We start from the raw sequence: 9,439 nt of genomic DNA on the forward strand, positions 1-9,439 counted from the left end.
CTCCCTCCCCCCCCCACCCTCCTCCTCATGCGAGTTAGTCTGTGTTTACCATGTGAAGTGACATCCTTCTAAACATTAGCCAGTGATACCTTCTAACACACAGCAACCAGTTCTAGGTCGTCTGATACCCTCAGTGCCTATGTGAATGTTTATCCGGCTCCCCAGTGACTTATAAGAGGGATATTTCCTGGAAATCTCGCTGTTGGACATTTCATTGTAGTGAGGTGTTTAGAAAGTCTGAATCACTCCTGTTGCCTGGTAACTTGTTTGTGTTGGGCGGGATGAAGGCAACTACAGCATAGGTACAGTCAGACACAGGACAGATATTTATTCAGCACAACCTCCACCCAACACTAGACTGTCTATTTAATGCTTAACCTTCACCCTGTTCTTTTCCACTTTCTCACTGTTAGTAGAAGCCCCCTTCAATCATTCTTTTTAAGTCAGGAAAATTCAAAAGGCACTATGCTGTGCATAGAATCAACAGATCCCTTGTAGCTGAAATATAGGATACATTATTTTTCCTATTGAATTCTGAAGAAAAACTTTAAAACAAAGGGTAATTACTAAATTCTTACATATAAAAGGGAATTGGAATTGTATGGTGTCATGGAAGTTACTTGCCATCACTATAAGAATTAGTTCTCTTATGAATTCACAGTTAATATAAAATATTTCCAAACAGCACTGAGTCACTAATTCTGACCTCACAGTTAAGAGAATTTTTTTTTCAGGTAACAAGAGGGTTGACTCATTTGGTGGGCTACATTCCAGGCCAGAAAAACTATTACACTAATACATATACCTGTCAATTTTTTTTTTAAACAAGAAAAAATGTTGATGACCACAATATATGTAGCTTCAGAATTGAGGGGTTCACCCTCAGATATCACAATGAATATAAATAGATAGCACAGCTGCCCTAAGGTCACCTTACTAACATTTATCTTCGAATGTAAGTTAGCATACCTGCCTTACTAATATTTACCTTCAAATGTAAGTTAGCATACAAGCCAAAAATCTGGGCTTTCATTCCCTAATATTTTAAATCTCCATCATTTTCCTAGCCATCCATTTCTATGCATTATTCAAAGGGGGGAAAGTGGTTTTTAAAAAAGCCACACACATATACACATACTAGATACTGGGGTTTTTCTGATTGTTTTTTGTCCTTTTCAGGGGACATGCCTGCTATAGGATCAAGAAAATAAGGTGCAAGGGTGTGCCCACACGTTGCCTCTAGTCTTAATGGGAGAATCCTGAATCCTAAATTTATTTAATGCTTAGGCACTGAAGGATACAAAAGTAATTTAGAAAGACTTTTTTCTTCCCCTCATCAAATAATATCCATCCTAATACTGGGGTTCTGGTACACCTGATATCCATAAATACTACTAAAAGTCAAATAGATAATATGAATTTTATATATATATATTTTTTAAAGATTTCAATTGGCTTTATTGCAATTCTAGGATCAGGCAATACTTCATTCCGTAAAGTAGATTAAGTTTTCCAAGGAGCTGAGCAAAAGAGGTTGGCTTTATAGACAGAAAAAGGGCTTTAAAAAAAAAAAAAAAGGCAGAAACAAAGAACAAAAAGTGGATTGGTTATTTTAAAGTGTAAGGTAGGAACTGAGAAAACAATGGGAAAATGACTGGTTAATATCAGGTTACTTCTGTGTAAGGATTAAAGCAAAGAGAATGTATTATGCATATTGAAGATTTAAACTGGCCTGCTTGGGAAATTGTTCTCTCTCTCTGTTTCTCTGAAGTCCAGAAACCAACTTAGTATGAGTTTGGCACATTAGCCTGGGGTGACTACATATTTATTTTTTATTTTTATTGAATCAAAATTGATTATACATATTTTGGGGGTTCAACATTGAGATATGTTGATCAAATCAATATTACTAGCATATATGTTATTACAAATCGTAATTACTCTTCATGCTCCTTGACCAATCCCTCCCCATCTCCCTTTCCCTCCCCCCTACCCCCTCTAATCACCCTAGATTTTTCTCCCTCTGAAAGAAAAATGGTTACTCTGTTGACTTGCTGCCCAAATGATCTACCCAATGCTGAGGGGCGTGATCAGGTCCCCCAATACTATCATGGAGCAGATGTCTCTTCCGTCACTGTGAAATGGGCTCTGTGGAGATAGACATTCTCCTCCTTTCTTTATCTCTGCTGGTGACTCTCCTTGTGTCAACTCATTCCAGTGGCTGGCAGACCATCTGTGTGGTGGTTGTGGCATATAGCCGCCTTTGAGGCAGCCATGGTTATTGTGGTGGTTGTGGTGGGCCACCCACATGGAGGAGATGTTTTTGGCCTGCTCCGTGGTGCTGGCAGTGTGCCTGGTTGTGGAGAGTGTCCGATCCCTGGTTCCATGCCCCAGGTCCCCGGGCAGGCCCCAAGGCACTGGCGCAGGGTGCCTGGTTGGGGGGGGTCCAGTCCCCGGCTCCATACCCTGGGTCCCCAGGTGGGCCCCAAGGCACTGGTGCAGTGTGCCTGGTGGTAGGAGGGAGATCTGGTCCCCTTCTCCAAGCCCCGGGTCCCAGGGTGGGCCCCCCAGGCACTGGTGTGGTGTGTCTGGCTGTGGGAGGAGATAATACGGATTTTACTTTGCTTTTGACAGCTATAAAATGGGTATATATACGTTTACTTAGAAAGATTTTCATCTTAAACATATGTTAATACTTTATGTTCTCCAAAATATTTTTCTTTTAGAAAGGCATATTTAAGGGGAAAAAATATCTTTTCACATCTAAAAAAATTCTGGAATTCCACTGGACAAATACCATAGCAGATTTTTTAAAAGGGCCTTATCATCTAGAAGTGGCTAATTATGGGTTACGATTACTAGTGACAAGAAATATGAAGGTGAATTGCTCTCCAAAATATTTTAAAGTCCTTAACTATGTCTAAAGCAGGTTTTCCCAATTTGGAGTTTGTAGTTGAGAGGTAGATCTCCTGAAGAGCTGTGAAATGTTTCGGCTCATGCACGTAACTGGGAATAGAAAGCTTAGTTCTTCAGATTCTCAAAACAAAGTTTACGTCTTGGGAAATGAAATTGTCAGCAGATAGCTAAGGATTTAGGCTCATGAATTTATTGCTGACTACCTGCTAATAGAAATTTCAGTAACATAAAAGAAAAAACTTGTTCCCGTGCTGTAAGAGAAGATTTCTGATCATTAAATGGGAGTAGAGCCCCTCTATGACAGTGAGCACAGTATACTGCATTTGTGTACCTGAGAGTTAAATTACCACTAATGGTCTCATCTTTTGAAAACTTATTTAACCTTCATTTAGATATGTGAATGCCTGTTATGGCCAGGTGATTGAGACAGACTTTGTTGCTGGCCTCACTGAGCTTGCAATCTAGTTGGGGAAACAAACAAATCATTATCACACAGAAAGACATACGTTTGGATAATTAAATTTCAGGACTCTACAGGACCACATTGCCAAAGCTCACAATCCAGTAAAGCAAGTGCAGGGAAGCCTTCTTGGAAGAAAGGCTCTCTAAATTCAGAGCTCAAGGATGAAGAGGAGTCAGGCAAGTTAGGGTGGGGTTACCTAAGACAGAAGGAATAGTATATGCAAAGGATGTGTATGGAAACGGAAGGAAAAGTCAGCTTGGCTGAAATGAGAAAATGTTAGCTCTTGAAAAGCCTGGTAAGGCCTCGTTATGATATCTGGATTTTGCTCCAAGGATAATGGGATCAGGAAGTGACATGCTCAGTGTTGTGTTTTAAGAATCTCATGATTCCTGATACTCAGAGACCAAGAAGCTGAGCATTTCTTATGCTCAAATGAAAATGATGAGATTATTCCTATAGCCAAGGGTAAATGCCTAAGACTCTTCATTTAACCAATTTTCTGTAGCAGCAGGGAGATGTTACCATGAGACCCAGGAAAGCATAGTGGCTAAGAGCTCAGCCTATGAAGAGAAACAACCTGCACTCAAATTCTAGTTCCATCACGTTCTAGCAAATAACTTAACTTTGGGCAAGTCGCTTAAGCCCTCTATGTCTCAGAGTGTAATTAGTAGTAGCTGCCTCATAAGGTTGTTATAAAAACTAAACGAGGTAACATATGTAAAGCACTGAGAACTGTGGCTGTCACTCAATGTGAGTTATTATTAAAAACATACCGGTCAACTCTGAGCTTTAAGAACAATTGCTCCTGATATACCCAAATATCATATTGTGCTCCATAAATATATTCAATTATCATTGGTCAATTAAGAAAAATAAATTAAAAAGAGAGAAATAGAGAGTAGAATAGTGGTTACCAGAGGCAGGGAATGGGGGTGGGGGGAGGACGGGGAAAGGTGGGTAGACTGATACAAAGGTGCAGTTAGATAGGAAGAATAAATTCTAGTGCCCTAGGGTGACAATAGCTAATAACATTGTATTGTATATTTCAAGATAACCAAAAAGAGGATCTTTTTTTTTTTAAAGATGACCAGTAAGGGGATCTTAACCCTTGACTTGGTGTTATCAGCACCATGCTCAGCCAGCAAGCAACTGGCCATCCCTATATAGGATCCGAACCTGTGGCCTCGGTGTTATCAGCACCACACTCTCCCGAGTGAGCCACGGGCCGGCCCCAAAAAAGAGGATCTTGAATGTTATAACCACAAAGAAATAAAAAATGTTTAGGTGACAGATATGCCTACTATTCTGATCAGATTATACAATATGTGCATGTATTGAAACAACAAAATCTACCCAATAAATATGTAAACATGTACAATGAAAAAATAAATAAATTTAAATTTAGGAAAGAAAAAAGAACAATTGCTTCTGATTATACTTAACATTTTTAAACCATACAAATATTAACTCTTACCTTTAGAAACCACTTAATTTCTTTAGGAAATGCTGCTTAAATAATTCTTTATGTTTAACACTTTTTTCGATTATCTTTTTGAATATTTAAAAATTTTAAATGGGATGCTAATATAACACAATTATACAAAAATAAAGCTTTATTTCAATTTTTGGGCCTTATGCCATATTGAGCAAAGATCTGTTGTCCTGCAGATAGTCATGCACATGGCTCAATTGGCTAAAACCTGCCCCTGAAGTGAAGGCTCTAGGACTATTTATTTGCAGATGTTTCAGAATCAGAAGCATACTTTAGAAATCAGACTGCTTAGGGCCGGCCCGGTGGCGCACTGCTACAGTGCGCCGCTTGGGAGCGTGGAGGCGCTCCCGCCAAGGGTTCGGATCCCACATACAGACTGGTTCCTGCTCACTGGCTGAGCGAGGTGCGGGCGCAGCACCGAGGTTTGCGATCCCGTTGCCGGTCCCGGTCCGGTGCGGGCGCGACACTGAGGGTTGCGATCCGTCGCCGGACATGAAAAAAGACAAAAAAAAAAAGGAAAAAAAAAAAAAAAGAAATCAGACTGCTTAACTAAAATTCTGTGGCTATGAATCCAAAGGAATTTGAGTAAATCCAATTATCTAGTAATCAAATTATAGAAAATCAAAGCAAGAAGCTTTTAAACACAGATACTGAGAAGACTAAAAAACCAGTCATGTGGCTTCACTGCTAGGCATAAAACCATCCAGTACCTGGAGCCTTCTTGTTACCTCCATTTGTCAGATGTGAATACTAAATTACTATTCAGAAATCTGAAAGACTGCACATTTTACAATAAAACACAGATTACAAGTCAAGACATAATGCCAAAGTTCAATTAATTACATTCTAAAATATTTGTGCCACTTACTAATAATACAAGGGTACTTCAAAAAGTTCATGGAAAAATAGAATGAAAAGATACATACAAACCTTTACATGAACTTTTTGAAGTACCCTAGTACTGCAGACAGACAGGATATTAAAATCTTTGCAAAGCCAACTGTATGGGGTCCCCATGACCACCCCCAGTTTGATGATTCACGAGGAGGGCTCACAGGACTCAGCATATAGTAGTACTCATGGCTATGATTTATTACCACAAAAGGATACAAAGGAAAGTAAGCAAAAGGAAAAGGCACATAGGGTGAAGTCAGAGGAGACCAGCTCAAGCGTTCAAGGTCCTCTCCCAGTGAAGCCATGTAGGACAAGCTTAATTCCTCTAGCAACCAGTGTGAAGTGTTGTCCACCAGGGAAGCTCATTAGATATTCAGTGACTGAGGTTTTATTTAGGGATGGTCATGTTGGTACCCTCTGCTGGGCATGTATCCAAGTTACATACTCCCAGGAGGAAAGGAGGTGTTTGACATAAACCATACTTTTCGCATAGTTTAGGCACAGTGAGGCACTCTTATCAGGGACTGGTGGAAACCCTCCCCAAATTTAAGTTCCCAGATGCCAGCCAAGGGCCAACCTTGCAAGCAGGCCTTTCTAAAGACAGCAGTCTCAGGCCCACTGTGTCAACTCATTTTTGCACACTGACCTATTTAAATTAGCTGCAATATAGGCCCATACTATAGGAAAAGGTCTTACTCTTAGTAGTAGGTTGTTTAAGTACATTGTGTGCCTGCGAAGTACTTTTATCCTATATGTTTACAGAATATATGGCATTTTAAATACGGACAATGTTTTACATAAAAAAAATCTAAGATGGACTGTAATAGGCCTTTAAAAAAATTACCCTCCAGCAACACATACAATAAAAAGAACTGAGTTCTAGTCTTGTTTCTTTTTCTGAGCATTTTCTTTAAAAAAATACCATGGAAAATTCTGAATAAATGGTATTTCTAAATTGAAACTACTATGAGACACCACTTAACCTACCAGGATTGGCAAAAATCCAGACTTTGATAACAGGTACTCTCACCAGTTTCTAGTAGGGGTAAGAAAACCCCCTCTCGGAGGCAATTTAATGATATCTATCAAAATTATATATATACTTTATGACAGGCAATTCTACTTTTCAATCATATACAGATATAATTGCATATGTGCAAATTAACCTATGTGCAGTTATTTATTGCAGCACTGTTTAAGAGCAAGCGACTGGCGCAACCCAAATGTCCATCAATAGGTCACTATTTAAATTGTGGTACATCCATACAATGGACTACTCTGTAACTGCTTTAAAAAAAAAAAAAAAAAAAAAGAATAAGAAAGCTCTTTTAGCTTGGATTTGTTAAACCCTCCTACATATACTGTTAGGAGAAAAGTATACATTGCTGAAAAATATAGTGTGCTATCTTTCATATTATGAAGGGGGCAAATATTAACTCATATTTCTATTTGCTAGTTTATTCATAAAGAAATTCTGGAAGGATGCATTAGACACTCACGACAGAGGCTGGGAGAGGATGAAGGCAGAATTTGGACAGAATCTGTGAATCTGAAAAAAACATAAAAATGGTATACTTGAAAAGCAATCTTTTCTTTTTCGAACCCAAGTTATATCAACCTAGCACCTCTTTTGTTGTTTTAATAAGCTTCTAAAATTCTGCAGTGATTAAATTGGAGCATAAGCTTGCTTTATTTTCCAAATCAGGTTCCAACTCTCTCCTTTTCTACCTGTGTTCATCTGCCATCTTGAAGGCGTTTTCCCAGAACACCTGAAAGTGAGTCCAGTTCTTTGCAACTCCCCTCTCACATTTGCTCGCTAAGGGTTTTTGAGAGCTTTATTAAAGCTCCATGAAAGCAAGGTTTTTGTTTTGTTCACTGCCTCATTTGCAACACTTTAAAGAGCACTCTGTGGATGGAAGTGAAATATATGCCACTAGCCAGAGCTCTACAGTTCATAGAGCCACAGGATGAATATCCGAAGACTACAGCCTGAGACTACCAAACTGTGCATATATAGAGAATTTGGTAGTTGATACACATATCCTTTAACAGCCTAACAATTTTTGTTAAAATCTCCACTTAACAATTGCAGGACATATACCCATCTGCAACCAGAAACTGATTTTTAGTTGAGATCCCACCTTCATCAAAAATACTTGGGGCTGGCTGGTTAGCTCAGTTGGTTAGAGTATGGTGTTACAACAGCAAGGTCAAGGTTTGGATCCCATACCAGCCAGCAACCCAAAAAACAAACCAAAAAACCTCTCAACTCTCTTGCAGGAGAATCAACAACAAATATGTCCCTGCTAGATACACACTTAAGAAAAATGGAAACACCAGTCCATATAGAAATGTGTACACAAATGTTCATAACAGCATTATTCATAATAGCCAAAAAGTGAAAAGAACCCAAATGTTCATCAACTATAAAATGGATAAACAAAATGTGGTATATCCATATAAAAAAGTATTATTTGGCAATAAAAAGGAATGAAGTAGTGATACTTGCTACAACACGGATGAACCTTGACAACATTATTCTAAGTGAAAGGAGCCAGTCACAAAAGACCACATATTGTATGATTCCATTTATATGGAATGTGCAGAACAGGCAAATCCATAAAGACAGAAAGATTAATGGTTGCCAAGGGCTGGGGTAAGTGGAGAATGGAGGGTGAATGCTAATGGGTACGGTATTTCTTTTTGGAGTGACATAAATATTCTAAAATTAGGTAGTGGTGATGGCTGCACAACTCTGTGAATATACTAAAATCCACTGACTTGTATACTTTAAAAGGGCAAATGATATGTTATGTGAATTATATCTCAGTAAAGCTGTTACAAAACAAAGGAACAAAAGTGTATCTGCAATGCTGTGTCGAGATGAAATAAACTTCAACTGGACAAAAATGCTACATTCCAGTAAGACCCATAATAAGAGGTAAGTAATTTAGTTTTATATCACAGATACTGTACACTACTCTCCATGGGACATGGTTACCCCTTTGGAAAGATCACCCCACCCCTGGAGGGTGTTTTTCTCATTTCACTTATAACCCTACTCCAGCTGTTACCCTCTCTCCTGAGCCCACCCACCATCTCCCCTCAACTGACCCTACTTCCAGCCACCACCATGCTTCCCCTGGATTATAGGAATTTCTTCCTGCCTCCCATTTTCCACACTGATCTTTCTGTAAATTTACTCTCCAACTTTAACCCCTTTAGCGGTTCCCCACATTTAAGGGGTTCTAGAACATTGAGATACTATACATTCTATTTCTTAGATAGCAAGCACAAGTCAAATTAAAGCAAATAGTTGCTCTTTGGCTACTAAGTCTGTGGACAATTATAAGTGTTTATAACATGATATTGATGATGCTAATAATATTGTCAGCTTATAGATTTGATTCAATTACACAGCTACACACAGTGCCTTTTCATCTGGTGAAACTTAAAATGTGTGCCCTTGCCAAAAAAGAGAATGGGTAAAAGGGGATAGGTGGCAGAATACAAACTCATGCATACTACTCCAAAAACTTTTTGTATACATCTTAATGTAGTGTTAAGAAAAGACTCATTTTGAATATTGTCACAGAAGTTCATGATTTAAGTATATGTACTATGCATAACTTCACAAAGAAATAAAGCAGATGATATAGCTTTCAAAACAATGA

This window comes from Galeopterus variegatus, unplaced genomic scaffold, assembly GCF_000696425.1.
Source record: "Galeopterus variegatus unplaced genomic scaffold, G_variegatus-3.0.2 Scaffold63, whole genome shotgun sequence".
Taxonomy (NCBI): Eukaryota; Metazoa; Chordata; class Mammalia; order Dermoptera; family Cynocephalidae; genus Galeopterus; species Galeopterus variegatus.